This window comes from Geospiza fortis, unplaced genomic scaffold (assembly GCF_000277835.1).
Source record: "Geospiza fortis unplaced genomic scaffold, GeoFor_1.0 scaffold231, whole genome shotgun sequence".
Taxonomy (NCBI): Eukaryota; Metazoa; Chordata; class Aves; order Passeriformes; family Thraupidae; genus Geospiza; species Geospiza fortis.
The window spans coordinates 1752507-1779381 of record NW_005054351.1 but is presented as its reverse complement, the minus strand read 5'-3'; the positions used below and the strand labels follow the sequence as shown (position 1 = coordinate 1779381).

At 41.4% G+C, this 26875-nt stretch overlaps 1 protein-coding gene across 3 annotated transcripts in view; it reads right to left on the bottom strand.

The window, feature by feature from the left end:
• Positions 1-26875, bottom strand: part of RARB (retinoic acid receptor beta) — a 280456-nt gene that overhangs the window by 122140 nt on the left and 131441 nt on the right. The window lies entirely within an intron of this gene.

Here is a 26875-nt window from a genome sequence, read left to right as displayed (position 1 = left end):
GGTGTCCATTTCACAAGGGTGCTTTGCCAGCCTGCCCAGCCATTTGTTACTTCACAGTTATTGGCATTCAAACCAGAAGTGAGGACTTGTAAATGAATCTATGGATTGTACAGTCCTTGAAGATTTCAAAGAAGTTCAGCCTGAGTTAAAACTGGCAAATTGGAAACCATTTAGACATCTTACTGCGATGGTCAGTAAGAGGAAACCGAGTTTCAGACTACCTCCTGCCTTAAGTAAACAAGATACATGTGTAGCCCTGTCAGAATCAACTACTCAAGAACAAGGTTCAAGCACATTTAAAACTGAATCTACGCTGACCCTGACTTAAAAGAGAAGCATATTGTTGGTAAGTGTATATAAAATTCATTTCTCATTTACAGAAAGGAAAAAGAAAGACCAATTCTGATCCAAGCTTGTGGGTCGTCTTAGTACTTGAGCCTTCTAGATGTAGAAAAGGGTTTGCTAAGAAAGGAAAACATGCTGGGGATTTGATCTGTATTCCAAGAGGTCTTTGCAGTCATATAAAATGACCCAGACTTATTACAACTTCAAAAGACACACATAGTTAATACTGATTTTATCAAATATCATAATGCTACACAGGCTAGCATTGTTTTTGAAAGTATTTGCATAATGAATAACATATCAAGCTGTATAAACCTTCACATTTTTGGTTTCTCATCTAGATAGCTTTTAAACAAGGTCACAAGCAAAGCTACATGTTTATTTTGCCTTTTTTTAAACTTTTAAGCAGAAATAAGATTTGCTGGTTTTCAAGCATTTGTTGTCCCTCCTTCATTCTGAGCAAGGAGAAATGGTCCTGACATATTACATATGACATATGACATAATGGATTTTTGGAGGAATCTTTTGCTGATTAACCATGCAGTGAAATGAAATACTTAATAGAAAACACTTGGCACAAGCTCCCTGATCAAAATGTCACCTTGAAAATGGCTCATAAGTCATTTGTCACTGTAGATTTTACCCACATTGCACAATACTGGCATCCCATACTAACACACTGCAACTGTGAGGAGACAGCCTGGGGTGATAAGGAAATTACAGGTATTACCTTTCTGGTTATCCACAGAAAATTAGCAGCTCCCATAGGTTGCAATGATCTAGGAAATACCATGTCAAAGGCAATCCTTGTGCAAGCACTGACTCTGACAGTGCTTTACTATCTTTGGCCAAGGTTAAATTTGGGTCACCATACATGTGAATGTATGGAATCACGCATATGATGCCAAACAGGCTTCGTCCAGCGCTTGACCTTTACAGAGAATGTTTTTCTTGCAGTATCTAGAAATTATTTGTAAAAACTGGCATCCAAAGTGTGAATACGGCTGAGAAGTTATAAACAGAACCAGGTATTTTCATTTGCTCTGCTGCTATAAAGTTGTCTGGGCCCTGATATTTTAGACAGAACTGGCTTCAGCTGAGAAATGACATCAACATTAGTGCACACAGTGCCCCTTCTGATTGCAGGAAAAATGAAGATTCCTCAGACAGGCGACTCTATGCTCTGGTAAAGGGTAAAAGTCAAATTGTGCCCTTTTGAAGAAAAATGTTGGTAGCTGTCTGCCTGCTTTGAAAATTGCCATACACTCTCTGCAGATATGGCTGAGAACAAATATGGTTAGTGTTTTACCCCTACACATCTTAGCTTATTATTTTTATACCATTCAGATTACCTCAGAATTACTGTGCATTTGAGAACCTCTTTATTTCCCCTGCTCTTTATGAAATTATGTAAATAACTGGAACTCATTAAACATTTGGGTAGAAACCACAGTCTGATTTTTTAATCCAGTATTTTTGGCATATGCAATCCAAATCAACCAATCCCTCACAAAGTTCCCTAATTCCTGTATTCTCATCCATTTTGCAGTAAAATAGCCCCCATCATAAAACATTGCCCTGCAAGTGCAGGGGTACCTGGCATGTTGCATCCTTTCTGTTCTGCAGAATTTCACATCTCCTTTCATTCTGCCTGTGCTTTTTGTAGCCCATCTCTAGATGTCCACCTTATGTCTGTATGATGCAGCTTCAGTTGACTCTAAAAACTCCGTGTTATTTGTCCAGCCAAGGGAACAGAGACACTTCTCGGCCCATGCTTACACAGCCAAATGTTCTGCAGCACTTTCTAATGACAGAAACATGAACCAAACCCAGGATTCACTGCACAGTCTAAACAGTACACCACACTGCATCACTGAAGGATCCTTGGACAGTTTCTTGTTGTAAAAACAAAGACTATATTTCTATTTGTATGAGCGGCCTGGTTCCCTAACCAAAATTATTGAATGTACCTTTTATTTTTTAAAGTGAGGTTTTTATCCCTAAAACCTGAGAACCTCTAGTGCTACTGCATTTGTCAAAATGCTTCTTTACTCTTCCATGCATCCCCACGTATGCAGTTTGGGCGAGACCATTTGGATGTTACTTACAGTGCTTTCTTCTACCCTGGGAACACTACAACACACAGGGGTGAGACATGCTAACACCAGGCCCATGAGTGATTTAATAAGGCCTGAGTGTTTTTTTCTCCCTCCCTGAACAGTCTGTGGTACAGAAGGGAGAAAACAAAATACTTCCATCATCACAGTCCTAACATTAACCTTTAGGTAATGAGTACCAGAATTCAGGCCATTCACTTCAGTTCAGAAAAATCACATGGAAACACAAATAAAATTATATTCATGAGTATGCCTGGATGTATCTTCATGTCTCTGGAAAATATGGGCATGCTGTGGTGGACCAATCACACCTTCATGAATGGCACTTGTGCCACATAAATGGTTAGGAGAAGCCTTCAGTCTTACCAGCCTTATGAGTGTTTCTATGTTGCATGTAACCCACCAAAGAACAAACCAATCCCAAGCCATGAAGGACCACAGTCTCTCAGAAGAAACGTGGTAGCAACAGGAAATGTCCATCACTGGCACATAAATGTGGATATAACACACAGATGCCCTCACCTACGCTGCCTTGTTAGTGGCAATGAGCAGAAGGCACCTCCCCCCACCATCTGTGCCTCCTCCTCCTCCTATTTGTGGAGGAAAGACTAGCATATTCCTCAAAAATAGTATATATCAATGACTTTTCTTCTTTCAGTGAACTTTAAGTCTTAAGTGAAAAAACACAAGTTTGCATGTGCCATAATCAAGAGAATCTTCAAAAGACTTGTGGATTTGCAGGAAGATAGAGGACATGCCAGATTATAGACTCCAGTCAGCATCTTTCCACAAAACTGTGTTATTGAAGTCCACTCACAAAACACCAGGGACATCACCTTATGTCCCTGCCTCTGATTTTGGGAGGCTGCTCTGGAACCTCCCTCCTCTGCTGGCCAACAAAGCCTCCTTTCCTCTACAAACTGCATTCATTTTCAGACCTGCATTCTGTTGCATGCATTCTGCATTCTGTATTCACCAGAATACTCTTGTGCACACACTGTCCTCTAGGTGTAACTAACTAATCACCTTGCCCTGTAGCAGCCTTCCCCTCTGGGGTACTCAGCAGACACCGTGTCACTGCCCAGCCTGCACTCAGCTAGACTAAACACACAGCGCTCCTTCAGCCCCCCCTCTCCATGTCTTCTTCCAAGCTGACACTCATTCTCCCGTTGCACAACACACTTCCAGTCCTCTGCTGAATAAAATCCCAATTGTTCCATTTTAACACGTGGGAAGTGCTGAGCCCACTTCTTGGTTTTGCTTTAAAAAAAAAATCACTACCTCTAGATAGTGCATTTACGAAACAGGCTGTTATCAAGTTATGCATATAAAATAACCTAACCTAGTGAAAATACAGCATATTAAAAAAATAGCTTCTATGGATCATTTGATTCTATGATGAAATGTAAAGCATTTGCTACTCTGGAATAGAAACTAATATTCACCATAAGCTTTTTGATTAAGGTTTCTGATTAGGATTGTGTTTTAATGTCTAATACAGCAAAATCCAATGTTCATATTATGTTGCCTCTGTAGATCAAAGCTTGTCTCACACAACCTGTGTGATTCATTAATTTTATTTTTGTGTATCTAGGATAGGTCATGTCACATTCTGGATGTAAAAAATTAAGAAAAGACAGAGAGGGTAGCCTTACAACTCCACTTTTTCTGCCATTGCCTTGAAATATGTATTAGGTTTAATGTGGAAGAGATGATGATGCAGAATATAACTCACTTTTTCTGTCAATGTAAGCAGTATATTGGTCTGGTTAAAAAGACAGCATAGAAGTCCTTCACTGCAGCACAGCAGTGAAATACACAGGATAATGCCACATGTGATACACAAATCCCTAAAGAAGGACTTCCTGAAATCCTTTTAAAGTTTATTGAAGATTATTTCCTTCAAAGATTTTTCTTCTTTCAGAAGAAGGTCAAGAAGCTCTCCTATACTTCTCCCTGAGCAAAAAAGGAGATGGAGCATCTACAGAGTGCCTGTATTGCTTAGATGAGCTCAAAAACTGGTTCTGTGGCCCAGAGCTGCTGTTACCTTTGCCACCCTCGCAGACGACAGCACACCACTTCTTACGCAAGTTCAGTGTAGTCCCTGGCTCCCACATGTTGCTGCTGTTCCTTGGTCCTGTCCTACTCTTCTTATCTCCCAGTTGTCTGTCACCCATGTCTGAAAGGAGAAAGTCCTCCTGTGGGTGATCCAAGGCACCTGAACTGGAGCTGGTGCCACTAGCAAGTTTCCAGCTTCCTTAACCAAGGGAATTGAGGTCTTTCTGAGTGACCACTCATCCCCAAGACATCAGTGGCATGTATCAGATTAATACCATCTCTGAGCATGTGTCAACCCAAACACAACTTCAGCGTGACTGCATGAACCTTTTAACTGGGACAACAGGTTATTTCCTATCAGCCGCTTTTTGCCATCTATCTGTGTGTATGCTGTGGTAGAGATGGGGCTGATTAATTCCTTTGCAAAAGGTGCTGTGAGATAAGACCAGTCCCCACGGCTTGAGTGAGGGACCTCACAGGAGCATGTCCTTGTGTGGAAACTCCAAAGCTGTAAGGGATTTCTGCCCATGGATGAGCACACAAACCTCCCACTGAGACTCACAGGGAGCCTAGAGAACTTGTCTAAGGGCAAAATTCAATCCTACCCTTATACCTCAAATTAAAAGATAATAAAAATTCCCTCCACACATGGTCATGTGACATGCAGCTAATGTTGCATGATGGAGTAGTACAACTCCCTCTGCTTCCTTGGCCTTCTTGCCAGAAAAGCAACAAAATTCATATTTAGCTTCATGTAGTGCTTCTTGTCCTATTTCTAAACCCAAAGTAAACCCTGCTTGGAGAAAGCATTTCAGGAACTTCAGTGGCAGGGAATCTCTTCACTGGCAGAGCCTCAGTAACAGGCATGTTTGGTCAGAGATGTGCCCCAAGCAGCATCATCGCTCCCCAGGAAATACCAATAGGAAATATCTGGCAGCAACCAATGCACAGCACAACAGTGTGAGCTTACCACAGCTTACCCTGCACAGCTTACCCTGCACACAGAAATGAGGAGAAAATACTGCAACATGTTTCTTCCTGTCCCTCCTGAGTAGCACATGGACTTTTTAACCCAAATTTTCCCAATCAAGCCTTAATAACAACACCATTAGTTATTACAGTAGATGTTTTCATAGCATATCATCTCCTCTTTAAAAAAACAAGCAAACAAAAAAAAAACTGTCCAAGGAGTTCATCCTGAAAAAATAAACTCCTGTAATTCACACAGAGCAAATTCCACTGTGAAAACATTCTTGCTCTCTTCAGGAATGTGAAACTGTTTAACTCCATCTACACACTGGGCTCCACAGCCTGGAAAATACCCGGCTGGGCTTTCTATTTGTTAACCAAGTTGAATGTCCTACCAGCCTCAAATAAGGCCACATAGAAGAGAAAAGCATTATGGAGAAATGAAACTCTCCTCTGCCCTCTGAACCTGTGAGAGATTTTTAACCATGCATGCTGCATAATGCAGGTTTTACTTGCTTGGTCTGAGCATGGTCAGAAATGTACCGGTCTGAAAAAAAACCAAATGCCAAGGCAAAAACTGCAGCAAATGCTGAGTGTGAGAACCTGGGAAATTGCTGTGTGCAACTTTACAAAATCCAGTTGATATTGTGAAGTTGTCATTTAAATAATTAAGCACCAGCAAGTGCCTCTACTGATAGCAAAGAGCAGGGGGGGCAAGCTGAGCTCAGAACAACAAAGCTCCCTGCCACTCTGTCCCTCTGTGGCCAACGGGTGTTGGAGCAGGGGCACTACCTGGACAAGGTACCAGAAGAGGTGTGACTCCTTTCCACAGAAATTAGAGAGGGAAGGTAGTTCTTGGCAGCACGTGGCCAGTGCAGGCCCCACTCAGTGACAACATTTCATGTCACAAAAGCAGATGGTTCCTACATGTTGAGAGGAACAAAACCAACCTGGAAATTGGAAATAAGACAATAATCCTCACCTTTCTATATGCTCTGCACACACAGACACATAGCTGTACACATGTATGTGTGTGTGTGTGTGTGTATATATATATATATATACACATATATATGGTTTTAAATAATAAAAAGCGCATAATTAGCACATATCATTGCAAACCATGCAAGTATGTGAAGAAAAACTGAATATGCAAGTATGTAAAGAAAAACTGAGCACTTGGCAGGAATATCCTATATCATCAGACACAGTTAAATGCATGTTTTGTAACAAAAAGTGCATAAATCTTACTCAATTTCAAAAAGGCTGGATGTACACACCACAGGAATGATCTCATGTTTAATACAAACAATAAGTCACTAAATTGATTTCTATTTTTTTATGCTGATTCTATACAGTATAAAAGTCTTTCTGTTATGAGAAATACTACATCTAAGCACAGTATCCATGTTCAGATACGGGAGAATGTTCCTTATCCTTTCAAAAACCTTGGGGTGCTTGAGTTTCTCCTGCATCAGAAAATGTCTATTTTATTTCTTTATGTCTATTTTTTATTGTACTCATTCAGAACAATAAATGTAGAATACATTCAGCAAATCATGCTAACAGGAAAATTTTCTTACAAAAATATAAAGACATGGGTGTTTTTATAGATAGATAGATAGATATGCATATATATGTATCTGGAAACATATGTGTTTAGGCTGTCACTGATCTTCACTAAGCAGGGATTTAACAAAATTTTCCTATGGCAGGACCTTGTTACTATTTTAAAATCATAAATATGTGCAGAGGCAGTTACAGACCTTTAATTTATTCTGCACACACTTACCAAGACTTGTAAGACACGCACAAAGAAGCCCAAGGAGAGCTAAAAGAAGAGACGATATCTGGCTTAATTTCAACATGTAGAAGTTAGATGTCTAGTTCTCAGTTAGTCAATCAAGGCTCTTTCTACATTTAGTAGGTATTTATAAGCATACCTCAGTATCATCCTGTCTAGACAGTCACTCTGGAAGTGCTCGTTCACTGCCTGTCAAGGGGGCTTACAGTAATGAGTTAGTGGATAAGTTTTAGAGATGTCTAAAACTGGGTGAGATAAATCCAGACATTCACATATGCCTTTGCAGAGGTGCAGGAAAGCCTCTTTTTAACCCACAAGACCTCCCTGCCATGCTTGAGGGCCACCACCACCTTCCTGTGATGTGATGCCCACAGTGCCCAGGCCATCACTTGGCCCATCTCCTACTCCTGAATTGCTACAGCCATGGCCTGAATACACATCAGATGTGCACCATTAGCAATGATGTTTCCTGCATTTGCAGCACATAAACTTGTTCCTATAACAGCTCTCACTATTTTCCACCATTTGGCTGGCGCTCAGTGATGTAACCCAGTGTGAATGAAAGAGCCCCCTTTTTCTCCAGTCTCAACAATGTGCCTATTTGTGAGCAAAGCCACTGCTTTCCCCCACGGATCTGGTTAGTAGTGATATTTTATTTAAAATTCTTGTGGAAGCTTATGGGCTGAAGTAACTGTGATGTGAAAACCAGATGTCCATGGCAAAGGAAAGACTCAAAGGGCTTTCAGAAACAGGGAGAGTCATAATTCCACCGCAGAGACTGAGTTATTCTTCTCCAGGATGGGTCCTGGCAATGGGCAGGGGGTTGCATGCAGGGATAGCTGATAAAACACATCTGCGCTCTCGCTGTGGGATGGGCCTGTGCTGAAACACAGGAGGAATTGGGGTGAGCTGGGGCCCTACTTTCCCTCAGCAGCCACATCCCAGCAGTGCCACCTCACTCACCTTCCAGGAATCACTAGGGGCACAGCCAGTGTGGCAGCAGCTCTGGGCATCATCCTACACCAGCTTATGTGGCCTTAGTCACCATGTTGTAGCTATCCCCATGGGGTGACAGCAGCTGTAGCACATCACAAGGCCAGCAAGAGGCTGCTCCATCACTGGCGATGGGGGTGTGAGCTGCAATACAACCACATATCAGCCAACAGCGGGATGCTGCTCCCTCCAACATCCTTAGTCTTAGGAGCTCTTCAGGTACCTCTGCTCAAGCCTGCCTGGGCCACTAAAATAGAGGCTCACACACTGGAATGATACTGAGAAGAAACTTGAGCTTGGAGTCAACAAAGTGCCAATATATTCTCCAACTACGTGTTCAAAACATACACCTTACCATGTGGACATTTAAGGCAGCAAGGAAACTGATGGCAGGCTTCAGCAAAGTAGTATCACTAACTTTGTTACCACCGAAACATATATATACATACATAAATATATATATGTATGTATGTATATATATGTAGAATAATTGACTAGAAGAAGCCAAATCAGCCCACCATAGCTATAGGTGCAATTTGTGCCTGCATTAGAAGCACAGCTGCAGCTAGTTTAGGATTTTCTGAGTGTGCTGGTATGACTGATCTACTTAAAACATTAAGATGTAAGAAATTAAAAACCTGAAATGGCTCAACTATGAAACAAGATCCAATTACGTGTCAAAGCCAGCCTGAACGTTTTTGGATACATAAAAATTTTGAAGATGTGTTTTTGCAACTGTAGGTGCTTCAGTTTTTGCCAAAATAATTTTGAATTGTTTTAAAACTCTCCCTGCGTGTCTGCCAAAGGATGTGCTCACTGACAGGAAAAGCTAGTAATACATGACAAAACACCAACAATCTCTTTCCCACTCAAAATGCTGCTGAGGTCTTGTTTAAACGGGGAGATGACTTGTCTGCAAGTGCTGTAACAAAACTACAGGACTTTGATCATGTTTATTTTAATAGTTTAAGCTGTAATTATATCAAGAGGAGTTCTTTATTCATTTTTACAATGGGTATAATGAATGCAAATATGTTTTTTTAATAGTTTGTGTCTTTCAGTTTTATCCAAGCACTATTAAGAAAATGGATGTGGAGTTATTCCAGGATAACATCCCCAAAACATAGTATTTTTTTCTCTCTCCATTACATAACAAAATGTGACTTTTACTACAAATTATTATAAGCACAGTCCTGGAAGCTAGTCTTTTACAACCTGATATCCTATTCTGATTGTATGAAAATGTGAAAATAAAGTACATTCCTCTAACAGTTACCTTTGAATATGTATTTTAGAACACCATCTCTGTTATCTCTGTTTTTTCATAATTTTAGCTTTGTTTCCTTATTTTTAAAGACATGCTTTAATAGACAGATAAAATTTCAATTATTCTGTCTGTGTTATGACTCCTATTAATTTTGCCTCTTACTAATAAAAAACTTCCTTTTTGAGGTCAAAGAGTGAAAGAGTTGAAGCTAAACCCCAGGAAGTCAAGGGTTTAAGTTGGGACATTGCTGGCTGTGACTGTCCAAAAGCAAGCATTGCTGGTGGCACCAAGGCAACCTGTCCCAGCAATACCCCCAGAGGTATAGCCCTTTGTGACATTCATCAATCTTCCTGACATTTAGTAGGAGACAATACTGCCAGACCTTGATGTAAACAGAAGTAAGGTGCCTGCAAAGGTGTAATTTGTACTGGCCTTCAAGTGAGATAAAAATGAAAAGCTGAAAAATGTAACTTATAGGTACAACCAGCAAACATGCACCTCATCATGAGCCCATGCAAAGCAGAGCCTACTGTCATTGCTTTGCACCTTTAAAAGCACCTTCTAGCCCCCACCTCAAACCTGAAATTTTTAAATTCAACAACAGCAAAGACTGCTTTAACCGCTTTAACCAAACCAGAAACATACAGGCACACGACACAGCTTCCCACAGGCAGGGAAGTGCTCTGTATTTCCCTGTAAGGAAGGCCCTTCTTTAATAAGAGCTTCATCCGATCACTGTCATTGTTCTGGGTAATGGATTACCTACACATACATTTTCAAGTGTAATGACACTCTTGCTTATTAAAGACCTCTCAGCTGAAGGGGCAGAATATTATGAACTGGCCAATCCATTCATTTCCTTGAATATGTTATTCAGTATTTTATGCTAAACCAGCAATACACCATCCATTTTAGTACAATGATCCTTATGTTCAATAAAACTGAAGTGCTGGATCATAAATCATTATAGTCATTTATTTTACATTAGACACATTAGCCACTATATTCCATAATCTATTACAATAAGGTGGATTTAAATGTACCCCAAGGAACTACAATAATAACTTGAGAACCAAATATAGCAATTATGGATAAAATATGCTTAACCTAAAACTGCACTAGCTGCATAGACTGCTGTGAACTTTAAATAAAATTTAGGGAGGATGATAACTATCCTGGAATAAACAAGTAAGAGAGGAAAATCCGAACCTCCTCTCTACAGATAGTTTAACATGCCCTATCTATGGAGAAGGGGATGTTATGCTTATAAACCGGTGTCTACTAAAATATTATTATTCCATTATTACTAGTTATGTTATCTTTCCATCAGGTGAAAATTTCCCATATTTTCCTGGTGTATTACATCCTACTTATGTTTTTAAAATAGTGCTCTTCCTTTCTAGCTCTCTGATTAATCAGTTTGAATTCCTTTTATGTTCTTCAGACTCCCTCCAACCACTTTGAACAGTTTTGGTAAAATTTCCATAACATGTCCAGACCTTACTGGTGCTTTCAGCTTTGGGCTGAGCAATAACAAAGGGCAAAGTCTGTTTGTCTCCTCCAGATGCAATGTCTCTGCACAGTCCCACAAAAGGGGCCATTGGTAACTTTCTGGCCCCAGACCAAGAAGCAATCTCAAATGCTTGTGAACACAGTTTAGCACTTTTCAGAATTAGTGCTCTGCCAAGTATTAAAACCAGCTACATGCTAAAGAAAGTGATTGTTTTTTTACAGGAAGGTTCCACACTTCAGACCACTGGGATTCCTGAAGATGCCTGCCACCACCCTGGTGCAGAGGAGAAAGAAGATTGAGGGCTCTCAGGCATCACCTGTACTAAGAACCAGTGTATATCATGCCCAAATTTTGCATGTGCTGCCTTGTATTTATAAAGCCATGTTGCATAAATTCCATTATCCTTGAAATATTTTTCTGTGTTTATTGCCTGTACCTTTTCTTCCCAGGAACAGAAAGTACATTTAAGAACTTAATGCTCACCACTACCAGAGTACTGCTCTTACCTATTACTGTTAGTTCTCTGTTATTTTCTGTGATTATTCCACCATAACTACCATTAACCTAAATAATTTCCCAAGAGGGTTATTAGCTAGATCTGCAAACATACACTGGAAAGTCCCTTTTCCAGTTGTTCTAGAGCTTTTTGTAGAGGCCTATTTATATCACTTTCTTTTCTTCCTTTTTTTTTTTTTTTCCTCATGAAGGCCAAATATTGACTGGATATTGAGTGTAGCTCCTTATGCAGTTTCTAGAAGTAATCAAGCAGGTCCAGCTGGAGGCTCATAGGCAAACCAAGGTGTACTTCTGCTGACTGCCCTGCACCTACACAGACTTCAGTCTCTAGTTGCCATGCCAGCACCTTTCATGAGACTTCACATAAGTAAGAGAAAATGTACACATTATTCACTACAAATTCAAAATAAAATTTTGCTTTGACTCCAAATTGTTAAATATATTCAGGCAAATAAGGACATCCTAACCAAGATAAGGCAGAAGCTTGCTTTTCCAACCCTGTGTTCATATTTTACCTCATAGCACAAGAGCTGTAGTAGTGAAAGGTGTGCTGAATGCAAGAAACCTCAGCTCTGGTTTAAATGTTGTTCCTAATTCCTATTGAATGTGAGCTGACCTGTTTGTTTTTATTCCAGAGTTTCTGACTGAGGGGAGCTGCTGTGGTGCTACCAAGAAGGGAACAATGCACCCAGCTCTGTCTGTTTTGGGAGAGAAAGTAAATATTTTGTACAACGTCCATTGTTGAATAAATAACTTTCTTTTTGATAAACAAGCACCAAAAATCTGTATATATCATGAGAAGAATTCAAACCTCTGTGATAACCTTACACCACAGGCATTCAGCAGAGCTGTGTAACAAGAGGCTGAGAAATGCAGCTACTCTCCCATCCCATTTTGGCCTTGCATTGCTCCCTACAACTCTCACATTCACCCACATGTGATACAGGAACAGAAAAGAGACATGAGAGGTGTGTATATAACCAAGTCACTGGAAAATTTTGGCTGAAGCAGGACAGAGCCTCAGAGGCAAGATGCAGATGAACTACTTGCTTTACGTCCTGGGCTGTGCTCTGCCCCTCCATCAGCGCTACAGCCAGTAAGCTACCCCTATCTGACATCTCCAAAGGGAAAACTATTTTCCAAAGTACAATGCCAAAATGGAAAGTGGTGCACAGTGAGGACATCTGATCACTCAGGAGTTATGGCAGCCACTGGAGTCCTGCCAAGAAAAACCTTGCTGTGTTACTGGGTGTATTGAAAGAGCAACAACTGATGGAGTGGGGCTGTTCTTCCTTCTTGGTCCTCCCCAAGAGAACAAATGGAAGCAGGAGATGAAAGCAACAGTGACAAAACCAGGCAGCATGGCATGCTTTGACAGAAGGCAGAGAAAGCGTGGGCTGTACTCAGGGGTGAGGGCTGCCCATGCAGACTGGGGCCAGGGCAGCTCAGAGACCTGGCAGCCACCATGGAACTCTAGATCAGAATGTGCCACCCAGTAAAGCCAGTCCCATGTCCCAGCAGCCACACTTCATGTCAGGCAGGCACTGTCCTGCTGCTGCCATGGACTGCCAGCACAGTGCTGATGCAAACAGGAGAGGAGCCTGCCCACAGTGAGGTGTGCCAAGGCAGCCATGTCCTCCCTGGGGCAGGATGGCACAGGCACTACCAGGAAAGAGCTCACAGTTTCAGCCACATAAAGACAATTATAGATGTTTAGTGACACAGAGTGCTCACAAAGGGACACATACTGATCTTGCTTAGGCATAAGGTATTGTATATTTTAAGAGACAGAAACCCTCAAGGTATTAAGTTCTCTCTAAATTCAGCCCTGGAAGTTGCAGCGCCCAAACAGCCTTGCCCAAGGCAAGGTGGGTGGTGCCACTCCCAAGGCACTGGGTGGTGCCCCTTCCCTGCGCAGGGAGAAGGTCTCCCTGCTAGAGTGGATGACCCGCAGCCAACAGGCCAGTTTCCCTGTCCCCAGCAGGTTGTGCAGAAGGCTGGAGCGAGGCAGCTCTCCCAGAGGACACCCCTGGCAGGGCCCGGGGCGCCGAGATCCTTCCCGCTGCCTCCCCAGCAAAGCAGCTGGCGGCCTGAATTCCAACAGCCGCTTCCTGCCAGCGCCGCTGGCAAACAAACCTGTGGAAAAGTAAATACGTTTATCACGCAGATTTCCTCTGCCCCTTTTTAAATAAGGAAGGGCTCGATTGCTTTCCTGAGTCAGACCCATTCCACGCTAAAGCCATATCATCGATAAATAGAAGCTCCCATGCTCATTCCAATGACTACAGCCACGAGTGATATGGGCTTGTGTGGTTTTAGGATTAAATGTAAAAGAGCCCTTCTGTGAAGGCACATTCCCACCCAGAAGCCAGCATTAAGTGTAACGTGGACCGGCCAAAATGCCAGGGCAGCACAGTGAGATGAACGTGTCCCTGACGCGCTCTTGCTGAAGCCAGCAGATACACAGCAGCTTCCTAATGCAATGCCTTCCCCATACAAATAGGAAGGCCTCTTGAAAGAAATTGTAAGTGAAATTTAGCCCTGTTAACAGCAGGAAATAGCCAGCAGTTTGAAATCACCTGGGCCAGGGATTTGGCCTTAAATTTTCCAATCTGATGCTAGCGTGGCATCAGTACCTTTAAAGTCTCTATTAAGAAGGGGGTAAAAACACTTGGAGAAGTCACAGTCATCTCTGGGAATTTATACGAGAAATGTTTGCTGTACTGCAGATCAAAATAGCATTTTGACTCATTGATCCCCTGAATGCCATAAAATCTGAAGCAAGATCCTAGTGCTTAGCAGTGGGAAAAATGAGTTTCTTTGGCCTCCTATCGTAATATAAAGAATGAGCAAAATAAAGAAAAACAAAGGAAAATAAATGAGATATAAAGCTCGAGATGAGGGCAAAGACAAGCAAGCAATTAAAAAAGATATATGGACTTCAATTTACAAAAAACACCCAAAACCTCTGCCTCAGTAGCATGTTTAGCTCTTAATCAAGTCTTATTACAATCGCATGCAAATGCCAGGATGGCAGGACATTCCTTCAAACTATGTTTTCATTAAAGATTCTGCTTTTTCCAGAATAATAGTAAATGACACGTGAACTTCATATGAACTATAGGTCATGAAAGGATTTAGTATTGGCATTTTTAATCTAAAAAGTCTGTGCCAGAAAATCAATATGTTTCAGTCGCAGCATTCGAATGCAATTTTCTTCACGTAACAGGGTTCTTTCTTTCACTTCTCCTTCCTCTCCCTCTCTCTTTCTCTCTCCCTCTTCTTTAAAAATAATGAATAATTCCCAGTTTTTCTATGAAACAAGCAGGCACATTAGAAGGCAACGACATCAATAACACGTTACATGTAAACAGAAAATGAACAAAAAAATCATTCAAGGCCCCTTTCAAACTGGCGTGCTTTTCATCAGCGCTATTACAGGTTCCATTCACATTATCGGATTGAACCACGCTGCATAACCAAGGTGCTGACAAGCCTTGATTACCCAATAACTCCTGTATTCCTTTCAGGCAGGTTCACCGAGAGGACAGGAATGCGCGGCCTTCCTGTGGGGCAGGCTGCTTTCCAGCCAGACCAAGTCAATGAAACCCAACGCCCTCTCGCTCCTGCGCGCCGAAACAGCCCCTGCATTTCCTGAGAGGCAATTATGACTTTTCCCTTCTTTATTCTCAATTGTTTCGGATAACAATTTATTGTACATCGGAGGGGCCAATATAAACATTTTAAACTCTTTTCATAACACTTAGAGGGGGCTGCTAAGTCATCTCTGTAGTAAATCTGTTGTCGGCTCTTTCCCATGCTGCAGAGTCAACAAATCCGTCTCTCACCCAGGGCAGGGCCAGCCAAGCGCTGCAAAAACAGGGGAAAATGAATGCAGCGCCTCGTACGTCGCGTCTCTACTTGCTCCGACTTTCCCTGCACGCTTGTCAGTCGCCCACCTTTCGGTTTTCCCTTTGCACAACACACCTCTCGAAAGATAGATTGCTCAAAAGAGAAAGAAGAGGAAAAAGAAGCAGTTTGAGGCCATAAGTGTTTTTCACATTTGGATTAAACCCTGCTCCGTCCCGAGGAGAGGCAGAGGATGCATTACAAACTCTTTCTAGCAACTTAGGCTGGAGCACTAATGAAAAGCAGGAGACGGAGTTGGCAGCCAGATGTGGGGCGAGGGCTTCTACCGAGAGGGAGCTGGAGCCTTTAGGGCTGGGATCTAACAGAGGCTAATTCCCTCACTATGTCACTTGCATAATTCCTTGCAGACAACTCCTTCTCCATTCCCTAAAAAGTATGCACATATCAAAGGCAATCAAGCAAAATAAACATTTGCAATAAATTTATTTTTGGTAGCAATTTATATTAAACTTACTGTTATTCCTCCCTAACTAAGCAGTTCTTAGTCCTTGTCTATGTGTCCCTTGAGTGAAACAGCTGCTTTAGTATCATTTTGCATCTAGAGCTGTGAGTGTAATATTACTCACATTTCTCTAATTAACTTCTAATGACATGAGTTATCTGCACGTTTTTCTTATTATTTTTTATTGTTTTCAAGTCAAGCAGAACTCAGCTTTTACCTGGTGCCTGCTGTACATGCAGCAAGACTTGTAGAGCTGTGTACAAAGCTCCTGCCAAGCTCTGGCTCCGAGCAGCCCCAACCACCTACCAGCTGTAGGGCCACTGGGACCTCCTGCTCCCTGGCTGCTTCAGTCTTCTTCCCAATGTCTGTGGGATCAAAGGAAGGACTATGTGTGTTCCTCCCACCTCTGCCCAATGCACCAAGGCCATCTCTCCTCCCAAGAGGGATTTCAGAGAGAGAAGAAGGAAGATTTGGCTTTTGCAAGCCCTGGTGATTTTAGAACTGTGGGCGAGGGAAGGGAGAACTGTGGGATTGGCTAAAGGGAGCAAATTCTTGCTGCTGGCGCAAGGCTTGGCCAAGTCAGCTCATGGCACAGACCTCTGACAAGGCACTGCCACATAGGCCACACACATGTTAAACTCTTCTTTCACATGCATATTACATTCTTCTTTAAGGCCTCAGTATTTTATTCCCAGAACGGTAACACAATGGTAAATGCAAAGGCATGGGTACATGGAGCCCACAAATTCAGAATTGCTGTCTCAATACCGGGTGTCTGAAGCAGCTGGCACTGAAACCATCTCGCACAGGCACGCAGAAAAGCACACACAAATCTGCAAATACATGCAAGGTAATTTCCCTGATGCAAATATGCACTACCTAGGTCTCAACTTTTTTATTTTGCCTTTTTTCCAATTATCCACACACGGCTGTTACACTCAGCTCATCACTACGGTCTATTTGTTGTCACATCCCTTTTAAATGGCAAATATTTTGAGCTATCTGCGGTTCTGTCCGTTTACTTTTCAGCACGGCAAACTAAGGGCTTTTTACTCAGTATCTCCTAGAACTGGAACAAAAAGAGATTTCCTACTCATGTACAAACAAACAAAAGCTAGACCATTTTCCTTCCAAGCAGCAGAGTTAGTCTTGCCCTAAGAACTGTGCTTGATATCTTTCAGCAGCAAACACACTGCACTGGGGATTTTCTCACACACTTACATTACCAAGCTTTAAAGTCTTCTGCATCCACTATCAAGGAAACAGTGTCAGACAGGAGCAACTAAAAAACTAGAAATCTGACCTCATTTTTTACCTTAGCTGACCATAGCTCTAACAATGCAATCTGTAGAAATACCCAAGTATTTTTAAAACCAGTATTAGAGTAACATAGATTATAGAAACACATTAAAGTAGAAGGATGAACAAGATGGTTACACAACCTTCAAAGAAAATTCTTGTAAGGTATTTTTCAAGATGCAGCTTTTACAAAAAGGTTTCTATTTTACTTGTATCTACAGTAATTTGTTACATTAAAAGAAAAAGAGAGGGGATTAACTGAACTCCATGAAACCATAATAGCAATGGCAATTAATTACTTGCCTATTGAGTACAGAATAGACTTGAAATCTGTGTTATGGATGTGCTGATATTTGGCTGAATGAATAACCTATAGGAATCTTACAATCAAAACATGTAAGTCATTGCTTCCGTAATAATTTAGTAATGTATTTTTAATTTTACTTACTCCTAGTTTATATGAAGAAATCAAAATTGCACCTTGTTGTATTTATCTGGTCTCTCCCTCCCAGTTTAAGGGCAACTGTTACCAAGCAAATGCTCCAAGGAATATTTACTAAACGTGACTCTAAATTGCAGTCTGCCTCCAAACAAAATCACAGTTGTGAACTGCAGCTTTACAGAATCTCAGCCTATGACAAAAAGAGACCAAAACCGGACTGCTGGATTTTTGCACTTCAGTCTCAGTTCTCTTAGGCTAGGACATAACTACCATGTCTTTAACTTACATACATTTTAAAATCTTCCCTTTAAAATTATCTGGATTCTTCTGTTCCAATGCCTACCATATAGAAATTTGGTTCAATAAATCTAAAAGAAAAGACATGTCATCATCCCTCTCCATCCATCACATTGTTGCATGTTAAATTGTGACTGCTGTGGTCTTACAGGATTTTTTTTAATTTTCTGAGAAAGCTTCTTCCTTAATCATGCTGAACAAATCATAATGATGTTTTTTAATAGATGCTCAGGGACAGTTCGTAAAAACTCTATGCACCATTCAAATAAAGGTTTTATAGAGCTTAACCAGATAAAGGTGAAATTAATCTATTTTCAAAAAACTATTATCCTATACACTGAGATATCCTTTCTGCAGTCTGGCTAACCATCCCTAATCTGTTATATCACCTCCTGGGACAATAAATCATAGGAAAAGCAGAAAAAGCAGGCTGGAGTGTGAAGACAGTGCTCTACGACATAAGCATAAATCATCATCAACCCATATTTAAACTTCAGAATACAGTCCATGAACACTGCAATCCCAGGAACTTTAATGGGACAGGTTGCAGTGCTGACTTTGTTTTCCAGTTTATGTGTTATTTTTATTGCCACTGTATGATATTAAGTACTTTCATTGGGAAAGTCTTTAATCAGATAATTTTATTATGAAGTTTTGCTGCTCTGTTAGATCTTGAGTGGCCTTTCAGTCAATGCAATGCCTTTGTCACCCTCTGCCATACAAGCAATAGATGTAACATCAGCCAACCCCCTCTCTTCTCAGTAAATATTGGCATCAGACATCAGTGATACCAATCACCGGATGGCACAACATCCCTCTGCATCACTGGATGGCACAATATCCCTCTGCATGTTGCATAATGCAACACCCTAAAAAAACTCTTCTGACACACAAACGCAAGCCCCTTGAATCCCTGTCACTCAAAAAACCCAACCCCAACCCATCAAACTGTATGGAGTAACCCACTCCAAAACAAATTTCAAAGGAAAAAGTTCAGAATCAGCCCAAGATAGAAAGACATACTTGGGTCTGAACCACCCACAGACACTACACATAAAGTTAACACGGGGCTACCGTCACCAGCATGGCAGGTGACTTCCCTCTCTAAGCTTTCTTCTATCCATCCATCCATCCATCTGGATTCTGACCAATTTTGCTATGGAATTGTTTCTAAGTTTGTATCTCTTTCTCAAGGGCCACTACAGGTCCAGTGAGCCACATTACCAGCTATACACACAGCCTGTCCCCAAATGCAAGCAGCAGCCATAAGGCCAGCGCTGCTTTCTGAAGTAACAACAATGTGTACAACACTCAGCTGTCTGCAAGACCAAATGGGGCTGCAAAAGGAGCTTTTTTCATTAATTAGTCCCTTAGGAAAGTTTACCCCAAAGCAAACTGCTGGCAGTATGAGATGGATGAAACCTGTAATATTCACCATGCAACAGCACATGGAGGGTAGCAACACTGGAACTGTGCGTTGAAATTCTTTGTCATTGCACAGCAAACTTTTCCTTTTAAACACAGGAATAAAAGATTTAGTAGACTGTGTGACAAACAAAATCAAGTGACTGTTTACATAGGAAAACCAGCCCTCTTGTAGCTGCACAAATAAATAATATTCTTTTTTCTTTGAAGAAAGAGCATATGCTTAACATTCCTTTGTCCTGTATCACAATAGAAAAACCCTTTGCACTGGAATATCTGAATCACTTCTTGGCAGTCCCTCAAGGTAAACAGAGTAAATTAAAAATGAATGTTTATTGTAGATGCACACATACACACACACACACTGCAAAGTGGAATGCTGTATTTGCCTATCAAACATAAGAGGCGATTGAGTCCATCAGTCATTCAAACAAGCAACTGAAAAGTGGAAATAATGGGATGACAACATCAGAAAACAACCTCCCAGAAAGAGATGAGTTTCCTCATAGCCATTTGTCTTGTCTAATTAATCCCACATGTGGGACTAGGCTGGAACATTAAAAAAAATTAGGTACAAAATATTACTTTCAGTGGAAGCTTCAGAAGTACAAAAGAAACAGAGATGCTTTATGGTCACACTTTGCTTTCAAACCCCCTTTTTCATATCATCTTCTTAATGTGGGACTCGGCCCCTGTGCCTAAGATGAGACTAAGATAGTGTTAACAGCACAGAAGAAAGCAGTTGGACAAGCTGGGGAAAATTATGTCGTTGCCACTAATAAAACAACTTGTCAGTTCCTAATAGATTTAAAACCTGTGTATTAGGTTGCAGACTATTCCTGGGCACCCATGGAACGGTCATGCCCAAGAGCACTTCCCTCTGCTCAAGACCGGTGAAAAGGGCATGACCTATTCCCTTCCACGCAAACCTTGTCACAGTTTATCCGTATTTTTGTCAACTTGGAATTGGACTGCTGTAACACACTCTCCACAGGGCAAAACAAAATGCAGAAACAAATGCAGAATGTGTCAACTGCTGACTTAATGGAGTTTCATGCCAGGAGCTTGTTGCCCTAATGCGTGCAGATCTGTGATATCTGTCCTCACAAGAGATCACATAGGTCGAGCGAAGTGGTGGGTTTAATATGTAAACCCAAGAGTTTTTCAAAGGTGTTTCTGATCCTGAGTATGGAGACAGACACACCTGCCAAGGTTCTGAAAATTGTGGCCGCTTCTGAAAGATGTGTTGGGGTTTTTTTGTTGTTTGTTTATTCATTTTTGTTCTTTGTTAGTCTTGTGGGTTTTTGAGAGGTTTTTAAAGTATGCAGCAGACACCTCCTCCACCACCATGTGTATCAGGCAGGCTACCAGAGCTGAAGTGAAAGCAGAGCTGAACTGAAAGCCCCTCAACATGCCAAGAAACATCCTCCATATGCCTCTCTGCACTATTCTGAAGCAGTCTACTTATCTTCCTATTATGAACGTAAAATAATGTGAGCAGTGCTGATCTATTCCTACAGCCTATTGGAAAGAGAAGGGACTGCAGGTTGCAGCACTTCACTAACTGCAGTCTGAGGGGTGACAGACGTCTAACAAATATTTGCTACAATACTACTGATGCAGTTAATAACATCAGGACATGTACTGTATACCACTGGAGAGATGGGCAGAGAAGAAAGGTCTGAAATTCAGCCCTGGCAAATGCAGGGTCCTGCCCTGGGGGAAGAATAACCCCATGCACCAGAATGAGCTGGGGGCTGACATGCTGGAAAGCAGCTCTGTGAAGGTGGACCTGGGGTTCCTGATGTACAAAAAGCTGTCCATGAGCCAACAGTGAGTCCTGGGGGCCAAGGAGGCCAATGGTGTCCTGGGGCACATTACAAAGAGCACTGCCAGCAGAGCAAGAGGTGATCCTGTCCCTCTACTCAGCCCTTGTGATGCCTCCTCTGGTGTGCTGTGTTCTGGGCTCTCCAGTACAAAGGAGACACGGAGCTCTTGGAGAAGTCCACCAGAAGGCTACAAAGATCAAGAGGGGATGGGAGCACCTCTGTTATGAGGAAAGGCTGACAGAGCTGGGTATTTCCAGACTCAAGATGAAACAAAATTATAAGGAACATGAACAATTTCTACAAGTATTTGCATGGAAGGTGTCAAGAGGATAGAGCCTGGCTTTTCTCAGTTGTGCCAAATAATAGGACAAGAGGCAATGGGAAGAAAGTGATGCACAGGAAGTTCCACTTGAATATAAGGAAGAACTTCATTACTCTATGTGAGTGACCATGCACTAGAACAGGTTGCCCAGAGATGGTGTGGAGTTTCCCTCACTGGAGATACTCAAGAACCACCTGGACACAATCCTGTGCCGTGTGCTCTGGGATGGTCCTGCTTGAGCAGGGAGGTTGGACCAGATGAGCCACTGTGGTCTCTTCCAACCTACCCCATCCTGTAATTCTATGATTTTTTAATGCAATAAAGTAACTAACTAGCCTTTTGCACATTAACAAAAGGAGTGAAAACTGCTCTGGCACCTGACATGGTGACGACACTGTGCCTGCTGGCACCATTTGCCAAAGCATCCCCCCAGGTAACATCCCACACTAACACCAAATGGGGAAGTGGCACAGAACAAAGCACTAGCAAGCTAACAGCTTCATGCGCAACTTTGCACATTTTGGCAACTTTTTAATGGAAAAGTAACATGAGGATTCAAATTATGTGTTGTGCCTCCATCTAAAGCAGCATTGAGCCTACTTGAGGCACGCACACACTAATGTGATCTGTGCGTGTGCATACCCATCTGTATCTGTATCATCTGTAGCTGTATCTGCATGCATACAGTTCTCCTGGCACCCATATGTGGATCAGTGGAACACTTCTGAGGCAAAGAATATTTTTACGTCCTTTTGTTTCTCAGGAGAACCATAAGGGGCGTTTTCACGATTTTACTAAAGACAGTCCCTAGCTTGCTGTTGCAGAGTACTTCTTTCTCCCAACCCCACCTCCCAAACTCTCTTCAGTTTGCTTGCAGAGTAAGGAGACGCCACTTGATCCCTCCTACTTTGGCCAGGAATGAGGTGCCTGAAGTGCTCTGTTCCATTCCCCTCTCTGCCTCCATCCAGGCAAGATGCCCCCCATGCTCAGGGATATGCAATAGCCTATGCCAAGCTAAATGCATTTAATTTATCTGCTCCCTGAAAACCACTTCTCCCATGCTTCCTGTCTTAGTTGAAAGTAAGTGGGTTAATTCCTGTTGCAATATATTTGAACCAGATGTACTTTTATTTTTCCCCCACAGCCAGAAAGAAATGGAGAATTGCAAAGTTTTCCTTCTCCTTTGAAGGAAAATCTACAATTTGGTTATTGAGTCAGCTCCAGATCTCACATAAGAACACCTTGGCATCCAATTCCTCCTCTACTGTATTGCACTTGCATGTTTTTCTTTGGCATTTATGGGGGCCTGAACACAACATATCTGCTAGAAATATTCCCAGTGCATAACTCACTAAATAAAGTAGGAAGAAGCTTACACCCTGGTTATCACACCAGAATTTTATGTCAGGAACACTAGTAGCCAAAATGCCTGGCTTTGCCATTGGAAACCTCTTCAGGAGAAGAGTCAGCTAACAGTACTATCAGAAAAGTCTAAGGAATGTATCAATGCACATCAAGATTTAGGAAAAACAACAGCAGAGAGATCTGCTAGCACCGCTAATAAATAAGGTATTAAATCGTTAAGATTTCAATTACAAGGGAAGAATGTGGCTAACCAAATAAAAGCAGGAGGAATTGAAATAAGAAGTAGGTTAAAGATTAATATTCTGGATTCAGAACAAAAGGATGCTCTTTTGTGGCACTGTGCTTATGCCTCTGAATGTAAACATTGTTCCGAGAACCATTTTTTCTTTGCCCAATCTTTAAAGGGTAATAAATTAGACCTTGGACAGCCATACAAGCTGCTACTAGATGTGAATGTGAATGTGTCTGTAGAAAAGGCTGACTTTCAATCAAAGTCTATTGAAAGAATAGTTGGATTTTCTAAAGAAGCATGTTGTGCCTATTAACCAACTTACAAAAGGGGCCATTTTCTTGATTTATGTTTGGTTGCTATAGAGATCTTGCAGTACAGACTGGCAGGTGAAGCTCCCATTTAACAATCTCACAGGTTTTTCTTAGCTGTACTCAGAGGACAGAGAGCTACAGTAGGTAAAACCTACCACACAAATATAGCATATCTGTCAAACTTAAAGATCAGATTTAAGGCTTTTCAAGAATTTATTGGGAATACAGTAGAGTTATAACACAATCTTTGCCCACAAATGGTTTACACCCTGAAAAATCTTATTGCAGCAAGCTGCTTCAGCTCTGTTGGGTTTTGTCACTGATCCACTTCTTATTCAGCAGGTAATTACGTGTGAGCAGGATTCCAGCACATTGCAGGGTTGTTATTTATTTGTGGGATTTTTTGCAAAACACACAACACGTTCACAAGGAAGAACCTTTGCTCTGCAACAACTGATGCCAATGTGTGCAGGGAGGTGTCAACTAAAATGGCAATAATAATAATAACAATAATAATAATAATAATAACAGTAATAATAATAATATCCTTGTCATGAAACTCAAAAAACCCAGAGAACATGTTACTGAGAAACAACATATCATGTTGCAGTCACATGAAATACTTCTTCGTGTCAATAGGTCACAGACACCTCAAGACCTGGACTTTAAAATGTTGTTTTATGGGTCTTCTGCCTAAACTCTGACAATAGGCAGCAATGTGGAAGCTAGTGTCATGGAAGAAGAAATTATCAACCTATGCAGTGCTTCAAACAGCAGTCACAGAAAAAAAATTGCAAAACTGCATGACAGTATATGCTTCAAGTCCAAACCAAACAAAACCAAATCAAATGAATACGTAGAATGCCAGTCTTTCCTTAGTTGCATCTTGGCATGGAAGATACAGTAACAAATATACAAAACTAAAAAAAATATTGTGAAAAATAAAAAAATAATTAGAAATATTATTCTTACTGTCTTTAACACAAGGAAAAAAACCCACAACGATTATTTCTATGTGACTCCTTGATTCAACAAGGAATTTCCATTGGCTATCCTTATTGAAAAGGAAATCTGTCATTCACAAATGAGCGCCTTATTAAAATTAACAAATTTTGAAAGAGGCAGTGCCTCAAAGCTTCCTTACTTATCAGTATCGTCCACCATACTATTAAAATTCTTAAAGAAATAGAGGGGAACAAGGAAAATGAGAAATTAAAGCATTATGGCTACCCATCATTTTACAGAAGTAGTATGAGCCACAGGGGTGCTTTGGCAGAGCCAGTCCCACAGTTCCCCTTACCACGATCTCTCTACTCAGCCCATGCTCCTTAACCAGCAACTCCCCCCTCTTGCCAGGAGAAACCAGTTTTGCTTCTCTACACTGCACAAACCCATCATGCTCACTAGGCTCACCCAGGCAGAACCAACCTGCACTCATCACCATTGAAAAACCCCAAAATCACCTGTTTTTTTTAAGTTATTGCTTGAAGTTTCTCCCAAGGAGGCCTGATTTCAGTTCCTGAGGTGTATTTAGTGTCTGCAGAACAAAGATGATTCTGGGGGGCACCAAACATCTGGAGCCACCAATGGCTGAGAAGGCAGCAGGACAGCATGAGATGGATGTAGGTGAAGTAACTTCCATGAGCAAAGGCAGCTTAAGCCAAAGCTTATGAACATAGAGAGGTGAGAGTCATAAATGGCATTAAAAGGTGCAAGAGAATAAATGGCTACCTCTTGCTAAGGCCAATAAAAATGTCTCTCCAGAGGCAGATGACTTGGGGGTTGAGGCTGGTCTGACCTTGTACAGCTGAAGTTAATGAAAAGGAGCTTTGCCACCAAGTTCAAGAGGGCAGGATGGAGGCATGGGCAGGAGGAACTGACGTCAGGCACCCAGAATTCAGCCTCTCCAGAAATGAACTTCCCTTTCTAACCCCCTGTCAGAGCAGAAAGCTGCAAAAGCTTGCTTATGGTTAAAAGGGGGAGGGGAGGATAATTGCAGTAATCTTCAAAGGATTTGTTTTAATTTTTGCTGAAAGGACAGCAAGTCTTTCGTTGTTTGAACATATGGCTTATGGGGAGAGGGCTCCGAGTTATTTCATTACTGCTCTTTTGAAATTTTGCTGATTATCAGGAACAAATACGGCCTTAACACCAGAGCTGTGATGAAGAGAGATGACTTCCTTGTAAAGCTCCTCGTTGTTTGCATCCCAGTAATTATTCAGCAAATGGGTTCCACCTGTTGTACTTCACCCAGCACATACAGATGGGACTGAAATATATCCTGGATTTATATTTTATTTGGACTAACAAAGCCAGGATTTGAATTCAAGGGGCAGTGAAGGAACTAAGAATGTTCGGCATCAGGGACTTGGAAAAAGAAATACAGGGCTTTGGCTGTGGCCCTTCTGCTCAGATTATCTCCAAATACTTTACACAGTGACTCCTCCTAAGGAAAGCAGGAGCAATCAAATCCATTACACTCTTCCTTCTTGACACAGTTCTGTAACTTCCTGTAATTTATTTTTACATTAAAATCACTGGCAATATTTTGACCATCCCCTGCTTTAACTCCAAACCATGATGAAGGCAGATTTGACTGCTAAAACAGTATTACACAATATCTGTCATCCAGATTGGACAGTAACTTATTAGACTCTGTTTTATTGAGAGTCTGCATGTCGGTATTTTGTTTTTATACCTTGCATGTGTTTTTAGTGTTGAACTTGGCTTTTCCATGAATGTTATAAACATAAAACGCACAAAGACTGAAATCTAGTCCCTGCTAAAGTAATAGGATTTTTGTCACTGATGTCCACGGGGTAGGATTTCCACCCAGATTACTAACAGATTTGGGGTTTTACAAAAAAATTTCAATTTGTGTCTCTCCAATGTACACCTTTTGACTGGAGAGGTCAGTAGGGAGGAAAAAAAGTCAGGAAGAAATGCTGCTATTAAAATCACATTCTAGAAAACATCCCTGTGGATGTGCATGCGCACCCACATCTGGAAGAGCTGCTGAGACCACATAGAGTCACACAAGATCTGACACCCCAACTAAGAGAACACCAGTTTTAGACCTGGGATCTCTAAATCCCTGAGGAAACATCCAATATCTTACAGGTTCTAAACAGTGCAGACAAAGAACGCTTAATTCCTATCTCCTAACTATATGCAAAAATACATTTTCTACCTTCTGTCACTCTACAGAATACAGCATTCTAGATTTTGCTCTTCCATATACATACACAAGGTACATGTAAGCAAACACAAAAGGGTGGCAATATCGATGTGGAAAGGTGCTGCATCATACAGTAAATTAATTTACTGAGCAAATCCCCTCCCTTTTGCCTGGTAACATTTTCATTTTCAGTTTCAATGCAGTTAAGGTCCTTTCTAAAG